A 22223-nucleotide genomic window follows, 5' to 3' on the forward strand; every position below is an offset into this window, starting at 1 on the left:
CAGCAACATGCAGAAGATCGAAGCTGGACCATCTTCTTACTCTCTATACAAAAGTAAATTCAAAATGGATGAAAGACCTAAATGTCAGACAGGAAAACATCAAAATCCTAGAGGAGAACACAGGCAGCAGCCTCTTTTACCTCAGCCACAGCAACTTTTTACTAGACCTGTCTCCAGAGGCAAGGGAAACAAAAGCAAAAATGAACTACTGGGATAAAAAGCTAGATAAAAAGCTTAATCAAGATAAAAAGCTTCAAGATAAAAAGCTTCTGCATAGCAAAGTAAGCAATGAAAAAACTAAAATGGGAGACTGACAGAATGGGAGAAGTTATTTGCAAATGACATATCAGATAAAGGGCTAGTATCCAAAATCTATAAAGAACTTATCAAACTCAAGATCCAAAAAACAAATAACCCTTAAGAAATTGGCAGAAAAAAAAAAAAGAAGAAATTGGCAGAAGACATGAGCAGACATTTCTCCAAAGAAGACATACAAATGGCTAAGAGACACATGAAAAAATGCTCAACATCACTCATCATCAGGGAAATACAAATCAAAACTACAATGATCCCACTTCACACCTGTCAGAATGGCTAAAATTAACAACACAGAATAAATGAATACATAAATAGAATTAACAACACAAAATAACAGATGTTGGTGAGGATGCAGAGAAAGGGGGCTGTTGGTGGGAATGCAAGCTGGTGCAGCCACTCTGGAAAACAGTATGGAGGCTCTTCAGAAAGTTAAAAAGAGACTACCTTATGACCCAGGAAATGGCACAACTAGGTATTTATAGAAAGGATACAAAAATACTGATTCAAAGGGGCACATACACCCCTATGTTTATAGCAGCAATGTCCACAATAGTCAAACTATGGAAAGAGCCCAGATATCTATCAACGGATGAATGAATGGGTAAAGAAGATGTGATATCTGTATATTGATATCGATATCTACGATATAAATATATCTATATATATATAGATAGAGATATATATCGATATCGATATATAGATATTGATATCTGTGTAATGGAATACTATACAGCCATCAAAAAAGCCCAAAATCTTGCCATTTACAACTATGTGGATGGAACTGGAGGGTATCAGGCTAAGTGAAGTAAGTCAGAGAAAGAAATACCATATGATTTCACTCTTATGTGGAATTTCAGAAACAAAACTGATGAACATATGGGAAGGGAAGGAAAAATTAATTGGATAAAAACAGAGAAGAAGACAAACCATAAGAGACTCTTAACTATAGACCACAAACTGAGGGCTGTTGGAGGGGAAGTTGGTAGGGGGATGTGGTAATGGAGTGATGGGCAATAAGAAGGGCACTTGATGTAATGAGCATTGGATGTTAAATGCAACTGATGAGGGCACATAAAACCTGCTTCTCCCTCCCCTACTCCCCCTGCTTGTATTCCCTCTCTTGCTGTCTCTCTGTGTCAAATAAATAAAACCTTAAAAAAAAAAAAGCAACTGATGAAACACTACATTTGACCCCAAAATTAATAGTATGCTATGTGTTAACTAACTTGAATTTAAATAAAACTAAAAAAAAAATTTGGGAACCTGGGTGGCTCAGTCGGTTAAGCATCCACCTTTGGCTCAGGTCATGATCCCAGAGTCCTGGGATCAAGTCCAGTATCAGGCTCCTTGCTCATCAGGGAGCCTGCTTCTCCCTCTGCCTGCTGCTCCCCCTGCTTGTGCTCTTCTTTCTGTGTCAAATAAATAAATAAAACCTTTAAAAAAATTTTTTTTAAATAATAAAAAAATTTAAAAACCCACCCAGGCCAATTTTTTAAATGAGGGGGGAAAAAACTGAACATACTTCACAAAGGAAGATATACAACTGATTAATGAACACATGAAAAAGTGTTCAACAACTTTAATCACTATAGAAATGTAAGTTAAAACCAAAATGAGATACCATTACATATGTACTGAAATGGCTAAAATTTAAAAGAATGATACCACCAAATGTTGGCCAAAAAGTGGAGCAACGAACTTTCATATACTGCTAGTGAGAATCCCATAAATCAGGTGATGAATTCCAAAATCACACAATCATTTACATATAGTTACACTTTGACACAAAAATGCCATCCCTGGGGCACCTGGGTGGCTCAGTGAGTTAAAGCCTCTGCCTTCGGCTCAGGTCATGATCCCAGGGTCCTAGGATCGAGCCCCGCATCGGGCTCTCTCAGCAGGGAGCCTGCCTCCTCCTCTCTCTGCTTGCCTCTCTGCCTACTTGTAATCTCTGTCTGTCAAATAAATAAAAATCTTTAAAAATTTTTTAAAAAGATTAAAAAAAAAATGCCACCCCTATGTATTTAGCTGAGAGAAATGGGAAAAAAAAAGCCCACACAAAGTCTTACAAAGAATATTTATAACAGATGTAGTCACAATAGCAAAAAATAGGAAAAACTCAAATATTATTCAAAGAAGAGTGGACAAAGTGGTATATTCATATAATGAAATACTACTATATGCATTAAAAAGTAATGAACTACTGGACGAATTCCATTTGGAGGCATCTTTGAGCTCACTGAGTAGACACCAAGAGCAAAGCTCAACCTCCCAAGTTGAAAAAATTTATGGACAAGAAATTATCATTGAAATGAAATGATGGCAGACATGTCCAAGGAATATTGTGGGGGTTCCATCTGTTTATGAATCTTGTGATAGATGAATGTGTGGAGAGAGCAACTAGTGGGCAATAGAACAATATTGGAATGGTGGTAATATGAGGAAATAGTATCATGTTAGAAGCCTTGGAATGAGTATAAACAATGGGTGTGTTCATCAGAAGAAATCAACCACTTCCACATGTCCCCTCTCCATAGTGCCTCTTTTACTACAAATATAAAAATCAGGTCGTGTGCATTTTCATATTGAACTTTTTTGTTAAAAAAACTTTTATAATAGTCCAAAAAAAAAGGAATAAACTACTGATACACCTAATAATACAATGACTCTCATAACCATAATGCCCAGCACAGATATATACTAAAAATAATCTCACTTATATGATATTCTCCAACAGGAAAACTACTCTAAGGTGGAAAATATTAAAAGAGTGGTTACCTCTTGCAGGTTGGGGATTGCCACAAGAAGTTGCCTGAAATAAATTTTTGGAGAAAATACTGTATATCCTGTAATTGTGGATTACGCTCCAGTATTACAGTATTACAATACTTAGCAACATAGATGAACATCATAAATGTAATGTTGAATAAAATATATCAGATAAAAATATACTTAATTCATGATTATATTTATATGAAGTTAAGAAACATGCAACTTTAAGGTATAGTATTTAGAGATATATACTTAAGAGGAACAAGAAAGAAAAGCAAGAATTAGATTACCATCGAGTTAGGGCAGTGGTTATATTTGCAAGGAGGACACACACAGTGATTGTGATGCAGCATGAGTAAGTGTTGAAGGGTGTTGGCATTGGTCTGTTTCTTGTTCTGGAGGGGGTTAAGTGAGTGGTTTGCTTTGTAATAAAACACTGAGTTATACAAAATAAAGCCATGGTAAAAATAGCACGTTTTCACTAAAAAGTGGATAGAAGCTAATTTTCCAGGTTTCTCTATTACAATTTTATTTTCAATTTGTAAAATTGCAAATTATTATTTATTTACAAGAAGTCTAGTATTGCTAAATTCAATCACCATTTCTCAGTCCTTATCTTACTTTTCACACAATTAACAACTCCTACATCTTTGATACTATCTTCATTGGCTTCCAGGACAACACACTGTCTTGGTTTTCATTTTATCTTACTGGGCTCCCCTTTTTTAGTTTTCTTCGTTGGCTCCTCTTCCTATTGCCATTTCTCAAGCTCAGAATGCCCCAGGGCTCAGTCCTTGATCCTTTTCTCTACTACTTAACTCCCTTTGTTATTTCAACTGGTGCCTTTGCTTTAAATAACATCTTTATGCCAATGAACCTCAAATTTAGATCTCAGATAAAGATCTCTCTTCCAAAAACCAGACTCACACATCCAACTCCCTCCAAGTGTTTATAGAAACACTTGGAGGTCTTGATAAATATCTCAAACTTAAGAAGCCCAAAACCTGTTTCACCTGTAGCCTTCCCATCTCATCCTTTCAGTTGCTCAGACCCAAAACCATGCAATCATCTTTTTTTTTTTTTTTAAAGATTTTATTTATTTATTTGAGAGAGACAGTGAGAGAGAGAGCATGAGCGAGGAGAAGGTCAGAGAGTGAAGCAGACTCCCCATGGAGCTGGGAGCCTGATGTGGGACTCGATCCCAGGACTCCAGGATCACGCCCTGAGCCGAAGGCAGTCGTCCAACCAACTGCGCCACCCAGGCGTCCCCATGCAATCATCTTTGATTCCATATCCTATATCCAATCCATCAGGAGATTGTACTTGCCCTACTTATAAAATACTTCCAGAACAATTTCTCAACATTTCCACTATTTCAACTCTGGTCCAAGCGTGGAATATTTCACTAACAGATATACCTGCTCTCTTTCTACTCCTTCTTCTATCTATTCTCCACACAGCAGTCAGAGTGAGCTTTTAAAAATCTGTTGGATCTTGACACTCCTCTACTCAATACGTCCAGTGGTTTCCCATTTCATTCAAAGCTGAGAGTCTTAGAATGGCCTAAATAGGCTATGCATTGGCTCCCACTTACTTCTCTGCCTTCTTTTTCTTATTACTCTGTCCCTTACAGTTTTTGCTGCTCTTCAAATATACCAGGCAGAGTCCAACTTTAGAGCTTCTGGTCTAGCTGTTCCTTCCAAATATCTTCTTGGTACACCCTTCCCGCCTTTAAGTAAGTCTCAGTAGATCTCCGTAAGGTCTACCCAGATCACCCCATTAAATACTGAAACTGTTCTATCTCCCTACTGCCATTCCTGCATTCTAAATTCCTTCAAACCCTATTCTCTCATTCCCTTTTTCAATAACACTTACTAACGCATTATGCAATGTATTTGCTTATTATGTTTATCATTGCTTTCTTTTGCTACAGTAAAAGCTCAGTGATTCTTTGCTTTGCTCAATGATGTATTTCATGTGCCTAGAATGCTTCGCATTCAGTTAGTACTTATGAAATGTAAAATGATTATTACTGTTTATGTTAAGCTCATGGCACCCTTATCATTAATATCATTAGCCAAAAGCACATGCATTTGATTGAATCCTGAATCAATCATCCTAGTGAAGAGGTTGTGTATTGAGTCAGTGAGGCCTCTCATGTACCTTCATGTGGAGCTAAGAAGAGTGGTCAAACCTACCTGAATCACATGAAATGATTTCCTCCCAAGAACAAAGGACAACATTTCCAAAAGAGGTAAGGGAAAGTATGCTGGACAGGCAAAGAGCACAACTGGAGGGAAGTATAGAGTAGTAGTTAAGGGTGATTAAGGGACAGACTCTGGAATAAGGAAGGCTAAATTGTATTTAATCCATGCTACTTCTTAGCTGTGAGACCCTAAGCAAATTATTTATGCTTCTGTTGCTTCAGTTTCTTCACCTGTAAAACAGGGATAAATAATAATTATCTCACAGAGTTGTAATACGTATTAAAACAGTGCATATAAAAACACTTAGAGGAGGGCCTAGCTTATAGTAAGCATTACAGAAATTTTAGCTATTGTTGTTGTTTCTGTTATTATTATTAATTGAGGCAAAGTATTCCTCATTATAGCAATTGTATCACAGCACTTAACGCTTGGTGAGACACAACAAAGAATAAGAACTGCAGGGTGGCTTGCTTCACTCATCTTTTTTTTTTAAGAATTTATTTATTTATTTGACAGAGAGAGAGATCACAAGTAGGCAGAGAGAGAGGGGGAAGCAGGCTCCCTGCTCAGTAGAGAGCCCGAAGTGGGGCTCGATCCCAGGACCCCAGGATCATGACCTGAGTTGAAGGCAGAGGCTTAACCCACTGAACCACCCAGGCGCCCCTTAAATTCGTCATCTTATCAAGGTGCTTTGCTTAATCATCTATACATCCATTAAGTGTTTATGCTGTGCCTGGCACTTGGCCAGCCAGTTCAGCCTTTAAGGAGGGCACAGTCTACTGTGGGGAAATAAAAGCAATCAAGAGTTATAGGTGCTATTTTAGTTCCATTCTTCCTACAATCTCTCATCTTTCTATTCTAAAACCCAATTTAATACTAAGCCCTTAAAAGTCAGAGATGTCTTCTACTTTATATCATTATTAAGCATTCTCTAAAACATTTAAGTAGCCTCTATACCCAATGTGGGGCTTGAACTCGTGACCCCCAAACCTCATGACTGACTAAGCCAGCCAGGCACCCCAAGCATTCTCTAAATTTTTAATAATCATCATAATTCTAGGCCTAGTGGCAGCTCTTGACCATGAGCCTTAATGAAGTACCTCATTGCTACGGCAGCAGATGACTAGTTGGCCAATTCCGTTTTTGGCTTATGATCAATTGCTACACTGACTTTTTATTTACTTAACTTGTTTTATGCATAACCTGTGGAACTCACCAGGATCAACTCTGAGGTACAAGGAGAGGACTAGGGCCCTTGAAATTGTATGATGATGGATAAACCTCATAATATTTCACTCAGACACTCATGCATCACTATATTGCCGTTTGAAATGCCAGACTAAATGAATGAAATAGTTGGTTGCCTTTTATTTGATTACCTTTAAAAAGTTCTCTGTCCTTGGAAATAATAAAGAAAATATGACCACCTATTTTATTCATTTTAATCATCCATTTGCATGCAAGATCCCATGGAAAGTATTAAAAATATAGTAATGAGTAAGGTATAATCCCTAACATTGATCTCAGTATCTAATAGTTGAAGGGGATATACCTATAAAGATTATTGAATCACATGATAAGTTTCATTTTTTCGTTCATTCATTCATTCATTCATTCATTCATTTAAATTACATTATTGACTGCCTAAGCTGTGCCAGGCACCATAGGAATATAACTGTAAAGAAGACAGAAACAACTTCTACTCTTATGGAGCATAAAAATTAGTAGTAGCAGTGATGCCGATCACTGAGGTGATCACTAGGTAGAGACAACCTCCAAGATTTCTTCTAAATATGGGGTTCTTTTGTTTCTCCACAAATCAAGATGTGATATATGACATGTCAAGCTGGAGACTAAAATGATGGCTGTGACCCACAACTACAGATTGGGAAGAGGTTAGGAAGTATATAGAAAAGGAAAGGGGGTGGGGAGGCAAGGCAGAAATAAAAGAAGGGGACTAATATAATAAACACTTGCAAAGTTATTTTTCTTTTCATCTTATAAATAAAATATTTGAAGTTTATAGAGATTAAAGAACTTTCCTGGGGTCTTTACTAACTTTACAGTTAGTAAAGAGCAGAGCCAGAATGTGAACTTAGCAGTCTAGCACTGTTTCTTCTTCATCTTGCAGATACCAAAAAAAAAAAAAAAAAATTAAAGTGGGGAAAGAAGGACATTAGGGAAAGCAGGCTAGAGGGAGCTCTGGATGATAAATGGCCATTTAGAAGTAGAATGAAACTCAAGCTCTTGTTAAAGAACTGGCATGGGGGCGCCTAGGTGGCTCAGTGGGTTAAAGCCTCTGCCTTTGGCTCGGGTCATGATCCCAGGGTCCTGGGATCGAGCCCCACATCAGGCTCTCTGCTCCATGGGGAGCCTGCTTCCTCCTCTCTCTCTGCCTGCTTGTGATCTCTGTCTGTCAAATAAATAAATTAAATAATTAAAAAAAAAAAAAAAAAAGAACAGGCATGCTGCCCATCAAATAGATTCTACTCTGGGTCTCAACTAAGGCAGCTTTATTCTTGTTCAACCAGATTTACTCCAACTTAAGACCAGTCTCAATTTAGCTTCCTCCTATCTGTGACCAAAATTTACTAATCTTTCCCCACCTTAGCTAACAATTTCTTTGAATAGGATTAAAAAAAAAAAATCAGAATACTTCATTTAAGAAAATCAATGACCACATCCAAGTTCCCCAAAGGCTTTTTTTTTTAATATTTTAATTATTTATTTGACAGACAGAGATCACAAGTAGGCAGAGAGGCAGGCAGAGAGAGAGTAAGGGAAGCAGGCTCTCTGCTCAGCTGGGGGGCTCGATCCCAGGACCCTGAGACCATGACCTGAGCTGAAGGCAGAGGCTTAACCCACTGAGCCACCCAGGCGCCCCCCCAAATAGGCTGTTTTGCTGAAAACCATTACTAAGAGTTTCAAGAATGTGGTGCTTGTCGAAACGCATATTTCTAAGCTCCATTCCACATACAGTCTCATTGGCTACAATGGCCTATAATCTGCATTTTAAATAAGCCTATCAGGTGGTTCTAATACAAAGTAAAATATACCAAATATTGGGACTCTAAAGGAATGATTATGAAACCATGTTATCATCTGATTGATCCAGTATTTTCTCAGAAAACCACATATCTTAATGGGACAGCACATCCTTACAATAGAGATAAAATGGAGCACTTGATAAGGTAAAAAAAATAGTAAGAGCTCCCTTATATTGAGTGCCCTTCAAGAGAACACCTTTTATATATATTTTTTACAACAACTTCATGATAATTAATGTCATTTTTCACATTAATAACTTGAGGCTCAGAGAAGTTAACTCTTTTTTAAAAATGTTATTTATTTATTTGACACAGAGAGAGTGCACACAAGCAGAGGGAGTAGCAGAAGAAGAAGCAGGCTTTTCATTGTGCAGGGAGCCCAATATGGGGCTTGTTCCCAGGACCCTGGGATCACAACCTGAGCCAAAGGCAGATGCCCAAATGACTGAGCCACCCAGGTGCCCTGAGAAGTTAACTCCTTAATTTCACTTAGGAAGTGACTTTCCTACATAATTCATTAGTAGTAGAGCTTGGATCAAACCTGAAGCAACTTTTCAAAATTCTGCAAAGGAATCTCTTCTTTCAGAGCCCTGGAAACCATAACCCTGTGATTTCCCCACAACTCTGTGCCTCTAACCAAATACACAACATATATAGTGGGAAGGAACAATAGAAAAGACAAAAGGGGTAATAGCTAGAAAGCACAATTTTTTTTTTTTTAAGATTCTGTTTATTTGATAGACAGAGATCACAAGTAGGCAGAGAGGCAGACAGAGAGGGGGAAGCAGGTTCCCTGTCAGCAGAGATCCCAGGACCCTGGGATCATTACCTGAGCCAAAGGCAGAGGCTTTAACCCACTGAACCACCCAGATGCCCCTAGAAAGCACAATTATTAAAATTTTAAGATTTCAGAGGAAAAGTTGAGATATGGATATGGAAGTGGGTGGCTGAAATGAAATGAATTAGAGGTGAAAGTGGGTGGTGTCCAAGACATTAAATAAGAGAAAGGATAGTGACAAATGTTATAGTAGGAAAAACAATGCTCCCCTCCCACAATGTCTATCTTTTAATCCCTGAAACCTGTGAATATGCCTTACCTGGTACACAAGGGACTCTCTTGGAAATGGGGAGATTATCCAGGTGGGCACAATGGAATCACAAAGGTCCTTCAAAGTTAAAGAGTGTAGGGGCACCTGGGTGGCTAAGTGGGTTAAAGCCTCTGCCTTCGGCTCAGGTCATTATCTCAAGGTCCTGGGATCGAGTCCTACATCGGGCTCTCTGATCAGCAGGGAACCTGCTTCCTCCTCTCTCTCTGCCTGCCTCTCTGCCTACTTGTGATCTCTCTCTCTGTGTCAAATAAATAAATAAAAATCTTAAAAAAAAAAAGTTGAAGACTGTATCAGAAGAGAATAAAGAGGGCACGTGACGATGGAAGAAAGGTCATAGCGGTGCAATGCTGCTGGTTCCAACGGTGGAGGAGGTAAGCTGTGAGGCAAGGAATATCAGCAGCCTCTGTGAGCTGAACAAGGTAAGAACAGAGATTCTCCTCTAGTGCTTCCAGAAAGGAATGCAGCCCTGATGATGTATTGATTTTAGCCAATGAGACCTCTGTGTGATTTTTTATTATTATTCTTATGTTCAATTAGCCAGCATATAGTACCCTCATTAGTTTTTGATGTAGGGATCATTGATTCATTAGTTGTATATTACATCCAGTGCTCATCACCCCATTACCCTGTCTGCCCACCCCTTACCCTTCTGTAGCCTTCAGTTTGGTTCCTAGAGTCCAGAGTCTCTCTCATGGTTTGTCTTCCTTTCTGATTTCTTCCCATTCAGTTTTCCCTCCCTTCCCCACACTACTACTTATGTTCCACATGAGTGAAACCACAGGATAACTGTCTTTCTCTGCTTGACTTATTTCACTTAGAATAATCCCTTCCAGCTCCATCCATGATGATGCAAATGGTGGGTATGCATTCTTTCTGATGGCTGAGGAATATTTCACCATATATATGAATGACATCTTCTTTATCCATTCTTCTTTATAAAAGGACAACTTGGCTCCTTCAGTCTCATAAAATTCTATCAGTGTTTTTTACATTTTAATTACTGTATTTCTTGGTGTGGACCTCCTTCAGTTGATTTTGTTAGGGGTTCTCTCTGAGTTCTGGATCTGGATTTCTGTTTCCTTCCCCAGATTTGGGAAGTTTTCAGCTATTATTTCTTCAAATACCTTTTCTTTTCTCTTTCTTCTCCTTCTGAGATCTCTATAATGTGAATGATATTATGCTTGATGGTGTCACTAGGAGGGGATCTGGAGCTCAGGCCTGGCTGGAGGGGGTGTGTCCACAGGAGAACTCAGGGGTGGGGCACGCTGTTAGTAAGTTGGGCTGGTTCCTGCAGGTGCCTATGTGTCGAGGCTGGGGCTAGAGAGGGAAGTGCTGAGTTCCAGCTCTTCTGTTCCTGGAGAACTTGCCCAAAAATTCCTGCCCCTCCAGAGCACGCTCTGCAATTAGTAAACAAATCCCCCTTATGTATACCCAAAGCTTTTTTCAAACTCCTGTTTCTATGCTATATTGCTATGGGCTGCTGAGCTGACTCTTTAAGGGCAGAGACTCTGTTTCTTCTGGTTTTTCCTGCTCTCCCATGAGCCTATTTTTAAAGTTCTAGGTCTTAACCTCCACTGAGTATAAGAACTTTTGAAATTCAACCCCTCTGGTTTTAAAAACCAAATGTTCACAGAGATTCATCTTCCCCATGCAGACTGCCTTATGTGAGAGTCTGTTTTTCTCCCCTCTCTGTGCCTGCAGTGGCCCTCCTTCCTGCTACAGTCCCACAGGTCCATATAGTTCCCTACCCAGCTTCCACCCTTCCTACCCTCTTTGATGTGGCCTCTTCTCTACCTTTAGCTGTGGAGAGTTTGTTCTTCAGTCCTTGGGGTCATTTTCTGGGTCATTTACACTGATGAAACTGTTATTTAGTTACATCTGTGGGATGAAGTGAGCTTAGGGTCCTCTTACTCTACTATCCTCCCTAGAACTCAGTCTTATGGTAGTTCTATTTTTAATTCTTTGAGGATCAAGCCTCCATACTGTTTTCCACAGTGCCTGTACCAATTTACATCCCCACCAACAGTGCACAAGAGCTCCTTTTCTCCACATCTTTACCAACACTTTTTTCTTGTCTTTTGCTAATAGCCTTTTTTTTTCCCTGAGAGAGACAGACAGCATGCCCCGTCAGGGGTTGGGGGGCCAGAGGGAGAGGGAGAAAGAGAGAGAGAAAGAGAGAATCTTAAATAGGCTCCATGCCCAGCATGGGTCTCATGACCCTGAGATGGTGACCTGGCTTAAAACCGGACTCAGACACCTAACTGAGCCACCCAGGCGCCCCTTTATTTTTTATCAAGAAAAGATGTTGGATTTTGTTAAGTGCATTATTTGCATCATTAAATTTTGTTACTATGAATTAACTTTATTAATTTTTGAATGTTAAACTTGCATTCTTGAGTGAGAAAAATATCACTTGGTTGAGAATCATTATCCTTCTCATATACTGCTGGGTTTGTTAAAATACTGTTTATAATTTTTGTGTCTTTGGTTATGGGGGATATTGATCTATAGTTTTCTTTTCTTATGATGCTTTGGTTTTGATAGCAGTGTAATGCTGGCTTCACAAAATGCACTGGAATGTATTCCTTCCTTTTCAAATTTTTGGAATTGTTTGTGTAGAGTTAGTATTCTTTCTTCCTTAAATGTTTTCTGAAATTCACCAGTGAAGCCATCTGAGCCTGTCATTTTTTAGTAGAATGATTTTTAACTACAAATTCAATTTCTTTATTATGGCTTCTTTAGCACTTACCACCTCCTATTTCTTGCTTATTTTATCTACCCCCAGTGGAACATGTGTTCCATGAGTATAAAGTTGTTTTGTCTTTTTCTTTCTTTCTTTCTTTCTTTTTTTTTTTTTTAAGAAAATCTGTTTTGTTCTCGGCTGTATTGTTAGCACTTAGTGCTTGGCAGCATGGCACACAGTAAGTGCTTAATATACTGATGAATTAAATTACAAATAGGTACAAATATGTGGCACATTATCATGTTTTCTAATGCATTTCAAATGCTCATGCATTCGCATATAAAATGTCATCTCATAAATTATTCCTTTTGTTTTACACATTATTAGGATATATTTTTTTTAGACATTATATGTTGAGCAGGTTATGAGTTTCTATGAATTTCATTATAGGAGAGTAAAGGGAACCTTATAAAAACTTGTTTAAAAGGAGAATATTAGATCTGATAGATTGAGAATAAATGACTTCAGTCATATCAGTGAGAGGAGTATACAAGGGGCGGTAAGTCATTGCTCTGGAAGTCCTCTGAAAGAGTTGCTGTTCCTGGAATTCTAAAAATATCCAACTACAAATATCTTCAGGTATTCTAGGACAGGAAAAGTTGAGAGGAAGAAGTAATAACGACCATCAGTACCTTAAAGATATGTTATAGGGTATCCAAAAGAATTCAAACCTTGTTTTCACGAGGTCGGTCAAGTCAAGGGTGGTGTTAATTATGGAAAAATTTCACATCAACAGTAAAGAAATATTCAAAAGCCACTATATATCCTTAAAAGTAAGGATACAAATGGAGTGTTGGCACTCCAGGACTGGGATTTCCCCTGACTGGCATCAACTACACTCCCTCGGGGGAGTGTAGAAAAGCCTGTTTCTCTATGCTATCTTGGTTGCAATGAGGAGAAAGCCCAGAATCAAGAAAGTTCAGAGGATCAGAAGAAGAAAATTTTATAATGATATAAAGAATCAGTACAATAGGATGATAAAAAAATTAGAACTGTAGATGCACCTAATAACAGTACTCCAAAGTATATGAAGCCAGAGCTGAATGAAGTGAAAAGATAAAGGCAAATTAACAATTAATTTAGAGTTAAGAGTTAGAGATTTCTATGCTCTTTTATCAATAACTGATAGAACAAGAATGTATATAAAGTTCTGCTCTTTTCAACTGACAGTTTGTATTCCATGTTTTCTTTTCTGTAGCCAAACATATTAATCCTATATCACTGTGTTCAATGAACTTCTCCATACCATAGCAATGAGTTTTATTTCTTTCATGACATAGAAAATTAAAAACAAGGAACTAGTTTCAATTACTCAGATTTTTCTCCAAGAGCACACAGAAGATATAATTAGCACCTGGCACTTGAGCTATTTTTATGGTAATCAGGTTTTTCTTTAAATTCGTGTATTGTTGACATACAATGTGATATTAATTTTAAGTGTAAAACATAATGATTCAACAATTATATATATTATACTATGTACATCATGATAAGTATAGTTGCTATCTGTCACTATATGTTATTACAATATTATTAACTATATTCCCTATGCTATACTTTTCATCCCTGTGACTTATTTATTTCATAACTGGAATTTTGTACCTTTTAATCCCATTCACCTTATTTTGCCTTTGCTCCCACCTGTTCCCCTCTGGCAACTACCAATTTGTTCTCTGTAACTATAAGTCTGTTTCTATTTTTTGTTTGTTCATTTGTTTTGTTTTTTAGATTCTACATATAAGTGAAATCATATGGTATTTGTCTTTCTCCATCTGACTTATTTCTTTTTGCATAATATCTTCCAGGTCCAGCCATGTTGTTGTAAATGGCAAGATTTCATTCTTTTTTATGGTTGAGTAATGTTCCATTTTAATTATTTATATATATATAAATATATAGATAGATATAGATACACACACACATATTTTCTTTATCCATTCATCTATCTGTGGATACTTAGGTCTTCCTTAACTTTCTTAATTTCCATAACTTGGCTATTATAAATAATGTTACAATAAACATAAGGGTGAATAAACTTTTTTGAATTAGTGTATTAGTGTTTTGTTTTCTTTGGGTAAATAGCTAGTAATAGAATTACTGAATTGCATTGTATTTCAATTTTTAATTTTTTGAGAAACTTCCATATTGTTTTCTACAGTGGCTATATCAATTTACATTACCACCAACAGAGCACAAGAGTTCCCCTTTCTCCACATCCTTGCCAACCTTGTTATTTCTTGTACTTTTGATAACAGCCATTCTAGCAGGCGTTAAGGTGGTATCACATTGTGGTTTTGACTTGCATTTCCCTGATGATAAGGGATGCTGAACATCTTTCCATGTGTCTGTTGGCTATCTGTATGTCTTCTCTGGAAAAATGTCTATTCAGATCCTTTGTCCATTTTTAAATCAGATTGAGTTTTTGTTTGTTTGTTTTTGCTATTGAGTTGTATGAATTCTTTATATATTTTGGATATTAATAATTATCTGATATATGATTTGCAAATATATTCTCCCATTTAGTAAGCTGCTTTTTCATTTTGTTGATGGTTTCTTTTGCTATCCAGAGACTTTTTGGTCTGTTAGTAGTCCCACTTACTTTTATTTGCTTTTGTTGCCTCTGCTTTTGGTGTCAAATCCAAAAAATTATCACCAAGACTGATGTCCAAATCTTACCACCTATGTTTTCTTTAAGGAGTTTTACAATTTCAGGTCTTATGTTCATGTCTTTAATATACTTTGAGTTAATTTTTTGTAATTTTTAATTTTTTGTCAGATAGTGGTCTAAGTGGTCAAGTTAGGAAAATATGGTTATCTTTTTAGTATCTTTCTGCTCCCCTTAAACACAGACTAGCTCATTGCTATTTTTGTGCCCTTGATCATACTAAAATAATCACTGTCTTCCTCTCTATCCATTTTGACAAGTTCAAATTCCACTAATTCTAAGGTATCTTTTTTGATGATATCAAATTATATTGATTTCTCCCTCTGCTAACTTGCCTGACATTTATTATCTATATTATACAATAGATAGATTACATTCTGTCTTATTTATTAATCATATTCACACCTGGCAGTAATGAGGCAGCTCCCTTCCTACCACTGCCACAGCAGTGTCAGAAGAAGCCTGCTACAACAAGACTTCAAAAAAATGTAATGTCGTAAAACGTAACACTTCAAACGTCCAGGTTTCAACTGAAAATTACTCATACCAAGAACCAAGAAAACCTCAATTTGAATGAAAAATGTCAACCATTACACACCAACACCAAAATAAGAAATATTAAACTTATTTGACAATCTTAAAGAAACCAACATAAAAATGCTTCAGTGAGCAATAACAAACACCCTTGAAGCATATTTATAAAATAAAAACTCTCAGGAAAGAAATAGAAGACACAGAGTAGAATTGAGCAGAAATTTTTGAACTAGAAAATACAAAACTGAAATGAAATCAATTGACGTACTTAACAGCAGAATAAAGGGGACAGAGCAAACAACCAGTAAACCCGAAGACAGAATAATAGAAATCACCCAACCTATCAAAGACAAATCAAAACAAAACAAACCCCAACACACCAAACAGCCTCAGGGAACTGTTGGACTGTAACAAAAAGTCTAACATCACTGGGGCCCCATAGGGAGAGATAAGAAGGTAAGGCCTGAAGAAATAATGTCTGAAAATGTCTTAAATTTGGCAAAAGACATAAACCTATATTCAAGAAGCTGAACAAACTCCAAACAACAATATGCCCTAAAAAATCCACAAGATACCTCAAAGTTCTTAAAACAAAAACAAAAACAAAAGAAGCAAGAAAAACAACACATTATTTATAGGGGAAAACAATTCAAATAATAGCAGATTTATCATCAGAAATCATGAAGGTCAGCAGAAAGTGGCACATTTTTCCATTGTTGGAGAAAACTTGTTCTATTTTTTTTTCTATTTGTTCTATTGTTAAACCTAGACTTCTATATTCAGTAAAAATATCCTTCAGTAATGAAGGAGAAATCAGGACACTGTCTGATGAAGCAAAACCAAAAGAAATCTGTTGCCTGCATATTTACTTATAAAGAATACCTAAAGAAAGTTCTCTAAATAGAAAGAAAATGACAACAGGAGGAATCTTGGAACACTACAAAGAAGGCAGTAAGCAAAAATATGGGTAAACAAAGACTTTCCTTCTTCTGTTGAATTTTCTAAATTATTTCTGCTGCTTAAAGAAAAAAAATTATGGGGTACCTGGGTGATTCAGTTCATTAAGTGTCTGCCTTTTTGCTCAGGTCATGATCTCAACATCCTGGGATCAAGCCCCACAACAGGCTTTCTGCTCAGCAGGGAGTTACTTCTCCCTCTCACTCTTCCTCTGTGCTCTGTCTCTATCTCTTAAATAAATAAACAAAATCTTTAAAAAGAAAGAAAGAAATTATAACACTGATGTGCTTCTACATGTACAGGGGGAATATTTAAGACAATTTGTAATATAAATGAGGAAAAGTAAGAAATGTAAAGAAGAATAAGGTTTCCCCATTTCTTTCTTTCTTTAAGATTTTATTTATTTATTTAACAGAGAGACAAGGAGAGAACAGAAGTAGACAGAGCAGCAGGCAGAGCAAGAGGGAGAAGCAGGCTCTCCGCTGAGCGGGGAGCCCAATGTGAGGCTCTATCCCAGGACACTGGGATCATAACCTGAGCTGAAGGCAGACGCCCAACCAACTGAGCCACCCAGGTGCCCCAGTTTCCACATTTCACTTGAAGTGATAAAATGTCAACATCAGTAAACCATAACAAGTTATTACTTATAATACAAAACCTAGAGCAATTACTATTAAACTACACAAAGAGAGAAACTCAAAAACACTATAAAAACTGAATTCTAAAAAATGTTCAATGCTCAGAAAAACAGAAATAAAAAACAGTAAGAAAAAACAAAAGACAAAAATAAAATGAAAGGATGAAGTCATAACATACCAATAATTACATTAAATATAAATTATCTAAATAAGTTAATTAAAAGACAGAAATAGGTAGTGTATTTTTTTTTAAATTTTTATTTTATTATTTTTTTTAAAGATTTTATTTATTTATTTGTGAGAGAGAGAGGGAGAGAGAGTGAGCACAGGCAGACAGAGAGGCAGGCAGAGGCAGAAGGAGAAGCAGGCTCCCTGCCGAGCAAGGAGCCCGACGTGGGACTCGATCTCAGGACACTGGGATCATGACCTGAGCTGAAGGCAGCTGCTTAACCAACTGAGCCACCCATGACCCAAGTATACCCTTGGGTCTTGATCTCACAACCCTGAAATCATGACCTGAGCCAAAACCAAGAGTCAGATGCTCAATCAACAGAGGCACCCAAGCGCCCCTGGAAAAGTCCTGTAAAAGGAACTCACTTACAACAAGTAAGTTGACTATAAAAGGATGGAAAAAGATATACCATGAAAATTCTAATCAAAAGAAAGCAGGAGTAGCTATATTAGTATCAGATAGACTTCATAACCAAGAAAATTATCAGAACCAAAGAGCAATGATACCCCTAATGATAAAGGGGTAAATCCATCCATAACACATGGCAATCCTTAATTTGAATGAACCAAACAACCTAATGCAAAATATGTAAAGCAATCCATGACTGAATAGAAAGAACAAACAGACAAATCCACAATTACAGTCAACACCCCTATCCCAGGAACTGATAGAACGAGTAAGAAAATAAACAAGAATCTAGAAAAATAGTAACACCATCAACAGAATGTAATCAATGTAAAATACCCAAAGAAAGCAGAACAAACTTTTGTTTCAAGTGCCAATGAAACATATGCCAAAATAGACCCTATCTAGGCCATAAAGCAAATTTAAAATGATTGCAACAGTGTACTCTATCACTGCAATGAAATAAATAGCTAGAAACCAAATAGAAAGATAATAGGAAAATCACCAAACAATACTAAACAACATATTTCTAAACAATCTGTGAGTAAAAAAGGAAGTCTCAAGGGAAAATTATAAATACACCAAACTTAAAAAAAAATAAAAATACAACAGGGATGCCTGAGGGCCTCAGTCAGTTGAGCATCTGACTCTTGGTTTTGACTCAGGTCGTGATTTCAGAGTTGTGATATCAAGCCCCAAGTTGGGCTCTGTGCTGGGTATGGGGTGTGCTTAAGACTCTCTCCCTCTGCCCCAACTGCTCTCTCTCTAAAATAAATAAATGAAATACTTTAAAAAATGAAAATATAACATACAGAAATTTGTGGTATGCAGTGAAAACAATGCTGAGAAGGAAATTTATAGCATGAAGTGTTTACATTTTTTTAAAAGAGGAAAAATCTCAAATTAATAACCTAAGCTTCCATCTCAAGAATCTAAGAAACACAGAGCAAAATAAAACCAAAACAAGCAGAAGGAAGGAAATAAAAACAGGAATCAATGAAACTGAAAACAGAAAAACAATAAAGAAAAATCAATGAAATAAAAATGTGATTCATGAAAAGTTCAATAAAATTGACAACTCTCCAACAAGACTGACAACAAAAAAACAGAGAAGACACAATATCAATATGAAAATGGAAACAGGATATTACACAAAACCTGCAAACAACAAAAGGATAATAAGGGAATACTATGAAAAACTCTACACATGGGGCACTTGTGTGGCTCAGCCTCTACTTTCAGCTCAGGTCATGATCCCAGAGTCCTGCGATTGAACCCCACACTGCGCTCTCTCCTCGGTCCGAAACCTGGTTCTCCCTCTCCTACTCCCCCTGCTCATGTTCCCTCTCTTGCTGTCTCTTTCTCTCTCTGGCAAATAAATAAAATTTAAAAATCTTAAAAAAAAAAAGGAAAGAAAAACTCTACACATAATATTGGCAAGATGGATGACATAAACCAATTCCTCAAAAAGCACGAACTAACCCAACGCATCCAATATGAAATAGATAACTGAAATATCCATAACCTGTTAATGAAAATGAGTTCATAATTTTAAAGCTCCAAAGGAGCAATACTTATGCCCAGACGGTTTTTCTGGAGAATTCTACTGAATGTTTAAAAATGAATTAACATAAATTCTATATAATCTCTTACAGAAAATGTGAAGGAAACAATTTTCAAAAAAATTTTACTAAACTAATATTATCATTATACCAAAGACCATAACCAAAAAGGAAACTAAAGACCATTATCCCTTCTAAATATGACACAAAAATGCTTAACAAAACATGAGCACACAGATTTTGGCAATATATGATAAGAGTTATACACCATGAACAAGTAGGGCTCATTTCAGCAATGCAAACTGATTCAGTATTTGAAAACAATTCAGTATTTGAAAATCAATCAGTATAATCCACCATATAACTGGCTAAAAAACAATGACAATCCTCAATTGATATAGAAAATGCATTTGGCAAAATTCAACATACATTCATGATAAAAACTCTTAGAAAAAAAGGTAGGAATAAAGGAGAACAACTTCAATGTAATAATCAACTGAAAACCTACAGCTAGCATTACACTTAAAGGGGACAGACTGAATGCTTTCCCCTATGACAGGAAACAATGCAAGATGTCAGCTTTCACAACTTGAATTCAATAAAATAATGGTACTAAGTAAGTTCACATACTACACCTGATGAGCATACAAAAATCAACTGTATTTCTATATACTAGCAATGAACAATTAGAAGCTAAAACTTAAAACACAATACTACTTATAATCACACACACACACACACACACACACAAAACCCACTTACGTGTAAATCTAATAAAACATATGCAGGACTTGTATGCTGAACACTACAAAACACTGATGAAAGAAAACATAGAAGATCTAAATAAATGGAGATCCCATTATTCATGGATTGGAAAATACAGCAGAGTAAAGATGTCAATTCTCCCCAAATGCAATTAATGCAACTCCTATCAAAATCCCAGCAAGATTTTCTAAAGAGAGAGAGAGATCAAATAAACAAAACAAAAATACCCCAAACAAACAAAAAAACCAGACTCTTTATTTTATTTTATTTATTTATTTGACAGAGAGAGAGAGATCACAAGCAGGCAGAGAGGCAGGCAGAGAGAGAGAGGAGGAAGCAGGCTTCCTGCTGAGCAGAGAGCCCGATGTGGGGCTCGATCCCAGGACCCTGGGATCATGACCAGAGCTGAAGGCAGAGGCTTTAACCCACTGAGCCACCCAGGAGCCCCCCCAAAAATCAGATTCTTATCTATGGAGAACAAACTGATGGTTACCAGACTATTGGCGGGGGCGGTTAGGTGGGGAAGGGTTCGGTGAAATAGGTGAAGGTAGAGTACATATATCATGATGTGCACCAAGTCATATATAGAATTCTTGAAACTAATTTAACACTGTATATTAACTATACTGGAACTAAAATTAAAATCCCAGCAAGATGTTTTATGGTTACTGACAAGATTATTCTAAACTTTAGGGGCGTCTGGGTGGCTCAGTGGGTTAAGCCGCTGCCTTCGGCTCAGGTCATGATCTCAGGGTCCTGGGATCGAGCCTCGCATCAGGCTTTCTGCTCAGCAGGGAGCCTGCTTCCCCCTCTTTCTCTGCCTGCCTCTCTGCCTACTTGTGATCTTTCTCTCTGTCAAATAAATAAATAAAATCTTTAAAAAAAAAAAAGATTATTCTAAACTTTACATGTAAAGAAAAGGAACTGGAGGGCTAAAACATTTTTTTTTAAGAAGGATAAATTGGGAGGGGTGCCTGGGCAGCACCGTCAGTTGAGCGTCCAACTCTTGGTTTCGGCTCAGGTCAGGATCTCAGGGTTGCGAGATCAAGCCCCACGTCTGGCTCCATGCTGAGTGAGGAATCTGCTTCAGTTTCTCTTGCCCTCTGCTCCCCTCAACAATGTGCACAGGTGTACACTCCCTCTGTCAAATAAATGTTTTTTAAAAAAGGATAAATTGGGAGGAAACAGTCTGCCCACTGTTAAGAATTATATAGCTGTAGTAATCAAGACTATGTGTTACTAGGGGATAGACACAAAAATCATTGGAAAAGAATAGAGAATCCAAACATAGACCTATGCAAATATGCCCAGATGATATTTGTTTTAAAGTTCATAGTTTAGGATTCACTCTAAATTTGACAAACACATAATGTCATGTAGCTACTATCATAGCATCATAAAGAGTCATTTCACTGCTATAAATATCCCCTGTTCTCTAGTAATTCCCCCTTCCCAGCACCACCATTCCCAATCCCCTAGCAACCACTAATATCTTTTACTGTCTCTATCAGAGTTGCCTTTTCCAAAATGTCATATACTTGGAACCATATAGTTTAAGCTTTTCCAGACTGGCTTTTTACTTAATGATGACCATTTTAAGGTTCCTCCAGGTCTTTCCAACCTTCAAAACTTCATTTCATTTTTATAGTAAATAGTATTCTGTGGTATGGATGTACCACAGTTTATTTAACCACTCGCCTTCTGAAGTACATTTTGTTTGCTTCCAAAATTTGGCAACTATGGGGGGAAAAAAACCTGCTATAAACATCCCCATGCTAGTTTTTATGTGGAAGTAAGTTTTCAACTCATTAAATACCTAGAAGCACAATTGCTGGATTGTAGAGTAAAAAAGTGTTTTGCACTGTAGACAAAAACAAAAAACAAAACAAAAAAATACTTTCCAGACTATCTTCCAAAGTGGTTGGAAGTGCATTCCCAGTAAGTATGAATAAGAGTTCTTGTTGTTTCACAAACTTGTCAGCATTTGGTGTTGTCAGAGTTCTGGATTTTAGCCATTCTAACAGGTGTGTAGTGGAATCTAATTGTTATTAAAATTTGCAATTCCCTAATAGCAAAGGATGTTGAACATGCTTTCATATGATTATCTGCCGTCTGTATATATTCTTAACACAGTGTCCAGATCTTTTGTCCTAAAGTTTAAATTCAATTAGCCAACATATAGTACATGATTAGTTTTGGAGTAAATTAAGTCTTTTGCCCATTTTTTTTCTTCTGCCCATTTTTTAATTGGGTTACTGTTTTCTTAATT

At 36.9% G+C, this 22223-nt stretch overlaps 1 protein-coding gene and 1 pseudogene across 1 annotated transcript in view; one reads left to right on the forward strand and one right to left on the reverse strand.

Moving 5' to 3' along the window:
- The window catches only part of ZSWIM5 (zinc finger SWIM-type containing 5), a 222579-nt gene that overhangs the window by 100802 nt on the left and 99554 nt on the right, over positions 1–22223 (reverse strand). The gene's annotated exons all lie outside the window — the stretch shown is intronic.
- On the forward strand, positions 2580–2792 carry LOC122899896 (annotated as a pseudogene).

Source organism: Neovison vison, chromosome 2 (genome assembly GCF_020171115.1).
Source record: "Neovison vison isolate M4711 chromosome 2, ASM_NN_V1, whole genome shotgun sequence".
Taxonomy (NCBI): domain Eukaryota; kingdom Metazoa; phylum Chordata; class Mammalia; order Carnivora; family Mustelidae; genus Neogale; species Neogale vison.